We start from the raw sequence: 8,493 nt of genomic DNA on the forward strand, positions 1-8,493 counted from the left end.
GAAGCACGGCTAAGAAGGTTATAAATGTGACATGTTTAGTCCACCGGGACCCAGGTAGACACCGTGCTCAGAACCCTTGGCCATTTGCTTCTTACAGCACCACCGACTAGTGCCAGCAGGACCCGCTTCAAAGACAGTCTGTCCCAGAAGAAACACACACTTTTTTTTTTTTCCAGTGGGGGCACCAAATTCTAGCTGAGATGAGGACATGGCATATTTCCCCGGCAGGGGAGATACCGTCATCACGAAGGTGGTGTTCCCAGGGCGAGGCTTACCCACGGCACGACGGGTAAGCTGCTGACCTCTGCAGTTTACCCAGCGGTGGGAAACTCGACTGCATCGTTTGTGGTGGGGGACCGTGTTCACACTTCAAAAAGATGGTGTATCTATGTGTCCAAATCAAGGTAGAAATATGAGAGTTTGACAAACAATGCTTGCTGTTTTAAAAAAGTACATTTTCACTGATCTAGCCAGCCCACTTCTAGAAATGTATCCGAAGGCTTAGGCTACATAGTTGCTCCTGACAGCCAGCTGGGGACAAACCAAAATAACCAGCCGACCACGACACTCGGTGAAATAAATTGCGTTAACTGAATAGAGAGTCAGCTCGCCACTAAGAAAATGAAAAGTATATTAAGTGACATATAAAGTTGCTTCTAGGGGCGCCTGGGTGGCGCAGTCGGTTAAGCGTCCGACTTCAGCCAGGTCACGCTCTCGCGGTCCGTGAGTTCGAGCCCCGCGTCGGGCTCTGGGCTGATGGCTCGGAGCCTGGAGCCTGTTTCCGATTCTGTGTCTCCCTCTCTCTCTGCCCCTCCCCCGTTCATGCTCTGTCTCTCTCTGTCCCAAAAATAAATAAACGTTGAAAAAAAAATTAAAAAAAAAAGTTGCTTCTAATACACAGCTAAGTACAAAGAACAATATGTAGGGAAGGTTGTATACAGAGCAACGTTATTCATTGGAAATGGGGAGTGTAATAAGACAGACCATGGGTGAGGGCTAGTGGAATGATTTACAAAAATATTAACCTTTTCTAGGCGGTAATAGGCAATTTAATGGAGGCTTTTCAGTGCTTATGTAAAATCTAAGAAACTTAACAGGGAATGCTTTTTAGCTGTATTGAAAAGAAAACAAAAAGATTTTTTAAAAACTTAAGAATAATTAACTCTTGAAGAAACCGGTTATAGAGTATTTACCAACCAGTCATTGAAACAGTTTTTTCTTGGTTATAATCTAACATTTTTTCGAACATCTGCTAGCTTGTCTGCCTCCTACCTTTGAAATTGAACGCCTTCATGATCCACTGATTAAAATAACCTGTGACCCCTTCACAATGTCTTCGGACTCTTATCTGGCAGGCAATTATTGTTTTTAATTTAGATGTGTTGCCTGAGCTATGTTGAACAGTCCCCAGACTCTTCCAGTTTAGATCTGATGATAATCGTCATAGCCAACATTCCCTGGACTTTCACCTGTATCTTGAACTGGGTGAAGTGCTTTACAAGTGGGATCTCGCTGAATCTCTAAGGGGCATGGACTATTACTATCTCCTCTTTACAGATGTGGAAACTGAGGCTCCAAGAGGTTAAGTAACATGCCCAAGGTTACAGAGTTGATAAAGTAGAAGAGCCATCATTCCAGAACTTGGGCTCTCAATCAGTATAAAAAGTTATGGTGCCATCTATAAGACTGTCCCATCTCAGATTTGATGATCGGAGGTTTTTAAAGCATCTTATAAATCCCATTTTGTAGACAATGAAATTGAGCCAGGAAATGGGTGATGTGGCCGTGCTCAGAAAGATAATCCATAGAGAGGGAGATACAATCCCGCATCCCCTGGGTCTTGTCTCCGCATTCGGTGCGAACTCACTTTTCTGGAGAACATAAACCACCTCAGCGTCCTGCATGGCACTGTGATGAAATAACAAGAATGTGACTTTTGAACCACTCAGTGATGGAGGAGATGGAAATCTTCCCACCTCGTCTTGCTCATTACCGATTGTGCACGCAACACTCGCCCATCAAGATCATTTTCAAAAGATGATTACTTCAGTGTGCCCAGGCCTGCAGGACGTAAGTACATGGGCAGTGGTGGTAAGAGCTATAATTATTCTTAATGGGAAAATATGCAGGTAATGACTTGGATGATCATGTATCTGTAATGTATGAGTTCCAAAGCCCAATGAAGTAATTAAGCAATCTGCAAACATGCAGGGGTAAAAGCCTGAAATGAAAAAGAACCAGGATAATGTCCCTTTTTTTTTTAAATTTTTTTAATGTTTATTTATTTTTGAGACAGGGAGAGACAGAGCATGAATGGGGGAGGGTCAGAGAGAGAGGGAGGCACAGAATCGGAAACAGGCTCCAGGCTCTGAGCTGTCAGCACAGAGCCCGACGCGGGGCTCGAACTCACAGACCGCGAGATCATGACCTGAGCCGAAGTCGGACACTTAACCGACTGAGCCACCCAGGCGCCCCAGGATAATGTCCCTTTTGAATAACTGGCAACTTTCTGCAACAGAAGTCATAAACAGAAGAGCTCTTTCTGTGTGTGTGTGTGTGTGTGTGTGTGTGTGTTTAATTTCTATTTATCTTTGAGAGAGAGAGAGAGAGAGAGAGAGAGAGAGAGAGAGACAGTGCAAGTGGGGGAGGGGTGGAGAGAGAGAGGGAGACACAGAATCCAAAGCAGGATCCAGGTTCTGAGCTGTCAGCACAGAGCCTGATGCGGGGCTTGAACTCACAAACCATGAGATCATGACCTGAGCCAAAGTTGGATGCTTAACCGACTGGGCCACCCAGGCACCCCCAGAGGAGCTCTTTCTAATCAATCTGTCCATATATCTACCTGTCTGTCCGTCCATCCATCCATCCATCCATCCATCCATGCATCCATCCATCCTGTTTGCCTGGTCGCATAGGCAAATATTTCTACATCTTAGAGTACTAAGTATTTGTTTGGGGCCAGTTTTTCCAACTTCTCAGTTCAAAGAATAGCCTTTGTTCTTTCTGGAACGTGAATTTGCATACAGTTTTATCCTCATCGAGTGCATTCAGTTACCTGAGTCCCTCTTTTGCTCAAGAGCAGTAGCAGGAGAGAGCAGGAATAGTCCCCACGGACTGGAAGTTCTGAGTGTGAATTCTGTCTCCTCCACTTACTACATGGTTGGCCTTGGTAATCACTCTCTTCTTTAGGGTGATGATTCTTACCTCATGGGCGGGGTTCAAAGACTAGGAGAAAGTCTCCATCATGACAGAGCTGTGAGCTGTGCACCTATTAAATGTAACCATTATTATTATTAAAGCAGGTTTCTTTTTCCCACTTTGTGAATGGAGACTTTGAGGCACAGTGATTTGTCCTAAGGTCTAGAACGGTTAGAGGCAGAAAACTCTTATTTTCTGCTTGTTTTGAGTAAAGGTGGTGTGTTCTTAAAATGAAAACAAAAACAAAATACGAGAGAGAGAGAGAGAGAGAGAGAGAGAGAAAGAAAGAAAGAAAGAAAGAGGAAGGAAGAAAAAGAAGTGTTTGGTGGTTGATCTTGGGCATACGTGATAAGCCTGGAGTTGTTCAGAGCATCAATAATAAAAGATTTTCTAACAATGGGCTCTTTCAAATGGTGGGGGTAGAGAAACTATTTGTAAACATGTAAACCAATCCAATCAAAGGGGGTCCTTTTGAGGATACTGAACCAATATATTAGTCTTCTGAAGGATTTATGGAGTAAAAGGCAGGGAGGAAATGGCCAGATTAGGGCTGTCCAGGGAGCAATTAGCAGCACTTACCGACTATTAAAGCACTCTGTCCTTAGAAAACAACAACAGAAATTTAGAGAGAAAGGGTTTTTTTTTCCCCTCCTCTTTGAAAACGCAAGCTCTCTGATGCTTAAAGCAAAAATGTTGCTGTGAAATTCGCAAGAGGTTGTCCTATGATTAATTCATGTTGTAGCTTTTAAGTTTCTGTGCAGTAGTGTCTTGGGTTATGATTTTGTCACTGTCACTAACTAAGCGGCTTCGGGCCAAATCAGGATTTTAAGCGGGGAGACCTTGAAAAGCCCACAGAAAATGTTGAGGGATGTTAGCGATGGCCCAGTAGGTGGCAGCCTTCCCTCTGAGTTAATGCCTTGCTGTTCCCTCGCTAGAGACGGGAGCAGAGGGGGTGGGGGAAGCTTCTGGCTTTATGTATTTAAACCAATTTCTTCCTTTTTTTTGAGGTGCCCTGGGGAAAATGGCAAGTCAGGAAGGTATGGCATTAAAATGTTTTTTCCGTGCTATTCATGTTGGATAATTGTATGCTGGCTTCTTAGATAAAGTGCTTCTTATTTAAGCTCGCATTGTTTTGTATAATGCCATGCTAAGATGCTGCATGTTCCTCCGTCTATTGAATACTCTTACTATTTTGTTAACACTTTGTAAAAGACACTGGCTTTCTTTAGATAAAAAGGCAAGTGGGTGTACTACATGCGCAGATATAAACTGAATTTTGAGGGGGGGGAGTTTTGTTAATGTTTCTTTCCATCTGGGTAAAAAACCCCCACGAACTCCCCTCCCTACCAAGCACTTGTGATCGCTGACCTATGGTTTGTGGTTGTAGTTCCTCATGGAGCCTGGTGGCCTTACATTTCATTCTGAAGCTCGTACTCTCCAGCAGCCTGCAGGAGAACACTTGCTCCGTACCTTGTTGTCCCAGGGGAGGGGGGCTACTTTCTCTGCTGCATCTGAAGTTGTGGGTTCAGCCTCTCTGGCTAATCCACATGTCTTTATATTTCTTGGATAAGGACAAGGAGAGAAGCTGAGCAGGTGGGGGAAGAGAAGAACGAACATTCATCGGTTCCTTACTTTATATCAGGCACTGTACTAGTTACAAATATTATCTCAATTCTTTTTTTAATTTATTTTTTATTTACTTTTTAAAAATAATATTTTATTTTTTAACGTTTTATTTTATTTTTGAGAGAGAGAGGGTGAGCACGTGTGTGAGCGGGGCCAGAGCAGAGAGAGAGGGGGACAGAGGATCCAAAGAGGGCTCTGTGCCGACAGTAGACAGCCCCATCCGGGGCTCAATCAAACTCATGAACCGTGAGATCATGACCGGCACTGAAGTCAGATACTTAACCTACTGAGCCACCCAGGTGCCCCTGTAATTCCTTTTTTTAAAGTTCATTCATTTGTTTTGAGAGCCAGCGGGGAAAGGGCAGAGAGAGAGGAAGAGAAAGAATCCCAAGCAAGCTTCCCACCATTAGTGCAGAGCCTGACATGGAGCTCAATCCCACAAACCGCCAGATCATGATCTGAGCTGAAATCAAGGCCACCCAGGTGCCCCTCATGTAATTCTTAAATAAAGGGGTTGGAGCTGATGAGAATGGGATTTATACTCTATATATTTTAGGATGAGAAAACTGAAATCTCAAAGAAATTAAATAACCTACGGAAGGTTACTCAGCTGGTAGGAGCTAGGACATGAAACCAAAGGTTGACATTGGGGATGTTCCAATTTATTTCTACTCCCCCCACTCCATTTTAAATATGCATTGGCATGGGGCGCCTGGGTGGCACAGTCGGTTAAGCGTCCGACTTCAGCCAGGTCATGATCTCTCGGTCCGTGAGTTCGAGCTCCGCGTCGGGCTCTGCGCTGATGGCTCAGAGCCTGGAGCCTGTTTCCGATTCTGTGTCTCCCTCTCTCTCTGCCCCTCCCCCGTTCATGCTCTGTCTCTCTCTGTCCCAATAATAAAATAAAAAACGTTGGAAAAAAAAATTTAAATATGCATTGGCATTTACCCTTAGGCTATGTAGAGCAAGTGCTTTGTCACCGAAACACGCCTATTTTGTGAATCCTTTTGCCCTAGGATGCTAAATGCATTTCATCTTCTTTAAAACCTTTAAGAACCAGAAATATGCAGTCCTGGCTCTCAACTTGAACCTAAGCTATATTTACTCCAGAATTCAGACTTGTGTGGGCATCTCTAGAGGATCTGGTGGGTTAATCTTTAAGGGTTGCTTTGCATGAGAAGGAGGAGGAGCCCAGACGTGGACAAAGACATGCCTACAGACTGGAGGGGAAGGGTTAGCAAGTAGTCTGTCTCTTAGGATCATTGAGCTCTGTCTGAGTGATAGAAATTATGGGGTAAACATAAAATCTGAAAGAGTCATTTGAAAACTCAGTAAGACATATGGAGCATTCTGTATTGGGGACTCATGTTATAAGCGAGGTCAGAAAGGTATAAAGGAGAAACGTTTCTTCATTTCCGGGCCATCCAGATGTACCGTGTCAGCCATATCAACTCTGACTTTGAATCTTTGGAGTGTCACTAGCAAATGAGAATGGGCAGTCTTATCTTGGTGAGCGGGCTGCAGTCAGAGAAATGTTTCATAATTGTTGTTATGGTGGTGAATCAGGGAAACCCCAGTTATCCAAAGAAGACGTAATGGCCAAAAGCTTTGTGTTGAGTTTAGGATTTTGAGGCAGAAGGCTCTGGCGTAGCCTCAAATGATACCAGGAGGGGCAGTTCTTACTTGATTTACTCAAAAGGCAACTCTAGTTCTCACCCATTTAATGGGTCTCTTGAGCTGAGATTCATGAGGAGGTAATGAGCAGACAAGAAATCTTGCTTAATTAGGGCTTCAGTTGATATTAACATGATATTAACATGATCTGTATTTCCTTTTATTCCCCCTTCCTGCCATCTAACCCACTTCTGAAGGGCAGAGTAATTAGTAGAAGAAAAGGGACAGACCTCATCCAGGCTTGGTGAAGGGAATATGGCTAATGCTTTTCCAAAAATAACTTTTGGAGGAGGAGGACATGATTGTTGTTGCCCTTAAGCCTTTGAAGACCTCTTTTATGAAAGAGGCATCGTACTTGTTTTGTATACCTCAAGAGGTAGAACTCGGGCCACTGAGTAAAAGGTACAGGGAGAGAGACTTTAGCTCAGTGTAAGGGAGAACTTAGAGGCTGTCAAAGCAATGCAGAGGTGGAGTGGGTTGCTTTAGAAGAGGCTGAATTCTCTGCCGTTGGAGATGTCCGAGCAGACATCAGAAGCCACCCGGTGGGATTGCCCGAGAAAGAGAGAATAGGAATGGTCAAAGTAGCTGACCTTTAATATTCTTTCCGAACTTGAGGTTCTGAGATTCTATGATCATCTAACTAGACTGCCTGGATTTTATTAATCTAGAGAAAGTAAGTGTTTTTTTTTTTTTTTAAGAGTAAAAAACCTTTTCCTATGACTGTAGGAAGTAGTCCAATAGTCTGAACAAAAAAGAGAGCTTAAGCTTCCTTGACCCTTCAGTTTGACACAGGAGGGCCTCAATCCCCCTATTCATGAGATGAAAATTTCATAAGACTGTCTAGTGATGTTGTCTTCCTGCCTCTGAGAGTAAGTACTTTGCTTCTATTCTATTGCTGCCTCATTCTTGTGCAAAGATGAGTTGCCTTACTGATAATCCATCCATAACGAGTGTTTTGTGAGTTTTTTGTAGCATTTACTCAAGATTTGGCAGTTACAGGGTAGAGATTTCATTGTATAACTCACAGCCTTTCTTCATTTCCTGCCTATATTACTCTCTTTTTCTTTCTTAGAACAAGGACAAAATTCTTCATGCCGATCAGTTTCGCGAACACCTAGGTTTTTCAAGATCTGATCTTCTGATCTGTATTAGTCAGGGTAGGTGACATAGCATATTAACTCTAAAAGCTTACAGGCTTCCACCACAACTTTTTCCCCCTCATTCTTTTTTTTTTTTTAATTTTTTTTTTCAACGTTTATTTATTTTGGGGACAGAGAGAGACAGAGCATGAACGGGGGAGGGGCAGAGAGAGAGGGAGACACAGCATCGGAAACAGGCTCCAGGCTCCGAGCCATCAGCCCAGAGCCCGACGCGGGGCTTGAACTCCCGGACCGCGAGATCGTGACCTGGCTGAAGTCGGACGCTTAACCGACTGCGCCCCCCAGGCGCCCCTCCCCCTCATTCTTGGTAGACGTCCGACATGGGTCATCGAGGAGCTCCATTCCATAGAGCCACTCAGGGACTCAGGCTGACAGAGACTCTGCAGCGCATTCAAGTCCTCCTGTATGCTTCTGCTTCAAAGCAACACGTGATGTCCTTTTCAAAATCCACTGGCCAGAAGGTGCCCCACGTGGTTCTACCGGAAACTTCCCCAACAAAGATGGCACCCTCCTCGAAAGGAATTCTCATACCACTTACATTCCTATTCTCAAGCTAATTTTGCCCACAATTCAGCAATAACTTCTGAGGTGAATCTCTAAATTAGGAAGGTAAGAACTCTGCTTGGCTGAGGTTAGTGTCTGTTGCCCAAAACTATTTGAGAAGCTCAGATGAAGCCGTAATTATTCACACGCAACACATTAGACTAGCTTGGAGTCACAAAGTATTTCTGGTTTAGATCGAGAGTAATTATGGGGATGTGGCCTTTATTCTTGTAGCTTTACCATGTCTATAGTTTTGAGCTAGGACTTTCTCAATCTAGTCTTTAATAGCATTGGT

The 8,493-nt window shown here is 43.8% G+C and overlaps 1 non-coding gene across 1 annotated transcript; it reads left to right on the forward strand.

The window, feature by feature from the left end:
* The first annotated feature begins 213 nt into the window (after window positions 1-213).
* LOC122482402 lies at window positions 214-372 on the forward strand. The gene has a single exon (XR_006297182.1). It is a non-coding gene; the product is annotated as a U1 spliceosomal RNA (small nuclear RNA).
* The last annotated feature ends 8,121 nt before the right edge of the window (window positions 373-8,493 follow it).

This window comes from Prionailurus bengalensis, chromosome C1 (assembly GCF_016509475.1).
Source record: "Prionailurus bengalensis isolate Pbe53 chromosome C1, Fcat_Pben_1.1_paternal_pri, whole genome shotgun sequence".
In the NCBI taxonomy this organism is placed as follows: Eukaryota; Metazoa; Chordata; class Mammalia; order Carnivora; family Felidae; genus Prionailurus; species Prionailurus bengalensis.